Source organism: Hipposideros armiger, unplaced genomic scaffold (genome assembly GCF_001890085.2).
Source record: "Hipposideros armiger isolate ML-2016 unplaced genomic scaffold, ASM189008v1 scaffold_557, whole genome shotgun sequence".
Taxonomy (NCBI): domain Eukaryota; kingdom Metazoa; phylum Chordata; class Mammalia; order Chiroptera; family Hipposideridae; genus Hipposideros; species Hipposideros armiger.
Window position 1 is genome coordinate 418980 of NW_017731907.1, and position 1697 is coordinate 420676.

The following is a 1697-nucleotide window of genomic DNA, read 5'->3' on the forward strand; positions in this document are numbered from 1 at the left end:
TGTTGTTCAGCATCTTAGCTGTGGAGGGCAGTGTCACTGGCCCTCATATGTGGGATCCGAACCGGGGCCCTCTGGCATCCCAAGCGAGTTCTTAACCATTGCGCCACTCAGCCGGCCCAAGACTGTACCTTTTTAAACTCTATACTTGTCATATAGTAGATGCTCAGTAAATGCCTGTTGAGTAAGTGAATGACATCAAGGTTTTTAGGCAAGCTTCCTCTTAGGCTGATGGGAACATATTTGTAGCAGAAGCAGGTGAGCTTTTATTAGGCAACTAGGCACTGATACAGAGATGAAAGCAAAATGGGCATCATTGAGAGCCTTGTCTGATTAAGGGACAGAAAGTACATAGATAATAACCATACAGATTGAAAATTTCCAAATAGAATGAGGTATAGGTCCAATGGGAGAACTCAGGTGGTGTGGGGTGAAGAGGGTAGAAGGAGGGGTTAAAAGCAACAACAAAGAAAAGGGGGATGGTGGTGAGATCTGAAGAAATTCTTGGAGCATGAGTAGGTATTGATCAGGAGAATACGGATGGTACGGTAGAGGGTAGAATGCAGCTCTAAGGTCTACAGAAGAAATGAAAAACAAAAACAATCCAGAGTCATGAAAGCATATGAAATGGATATAAAAATATCACCGTGTGTTATTTACAAAAATGCCAACCTGAAATCCAAATACATTTTGCCTCCTGGCTGGCTGGCTGGATAGATGGACGGATGATATGAACACCCCTCAGGAAGAATAAAGAGGAAATGTAAATCAAAGATGAGTTCTTGGCTTTGAATGTTAGAATTGTTGGTATTAATAATTATGTATTAACAAGAGCAACATAAATTTATTATTCAATGATCAGGAAATAAAGGTGAGAAATTTTAAAAATTACTCTAAATTTCTCCATCCAGATATAAACACTGTTAACATATTGGTAAGGTGTCTAGTCTTTTGTCTATCTCACCCATCTGTCTGTTCATCTAGCTATACATATACCTTCCTTTCTACACAACTATCTATGATCTTTCTATCCAACCATGCATCCATCTATCCATCTATACTTTTCTAAAACAAAAATAGGTTCATATGGTACTTTAAATTCTGTAATCTAATTTTATAACCAGTTTATTATGAGAATCCAGTTATGTCTACCTATTTTTAATCAGATTTTAATAGTACTATGAAAGTACTACAGTTCATGTTATGATCCCGTTTTTTGTTGTTGTTTTGCCATTATCAAAGATGCTTCAATGAATATTGGTGTTCTCCTTTTGGTCCAAATTTATAGCAGAGAGGCTACCTTTCTCTAAAGCTTTGAGGCTCTGGGTTACTCAAGCAAAACTTGATCTTAATACAGGGTCATATGTAATCCTCTGACATAAATCATCTGCCTCCTGATATGACATCCCTACATCTCCATGTATCCCTCCCTGCAGCAGCCAGCAGGACAGACGGGCCTCCGGCACGGCACAGGTACATTCGTGCAGCCATCGGCAATCGTGGGCTGTCTCCAGTTGTATTTTGACAGCACCAGCTCCCCTGGCATCTTCTCAGCACCAGTGATTCAGAGCTGTCAGCTAACGCAGCTGCGAGGAAACGTCGATGATGGATTGATGGTGTGCAGCAATGACTTCGTGACCCACAGATGGAAAAGCAGATGACTTTGAAATAAGACTAGTCAATGTGGCAGGAGGGAGGAG

At 40.5% G+C, this 1697-nt stretch overlaps 1 long non-coding RNA gene across 1 annotated transcript in view; it reads left to right on the forward strand.

Moving 5' to 3' along the window:
* The window catches only part of LOC109371259 (uncharacterized), a 106620-nt gene extending 104929 nt beyond the window's left edge, over positions 1-1691 (forward strand). The window contains exon 5 of the long non-coding RNA XR_002121849.1: positions 1434-1691. This is a non-coding gene — a long non-coding RNA (uncharacterized LOC109371259). The remainder of the gene's footprint in view (positions 1-1433) is intronic.
* Positions 1692-1697: the final 6 nt, after the last annotated feature.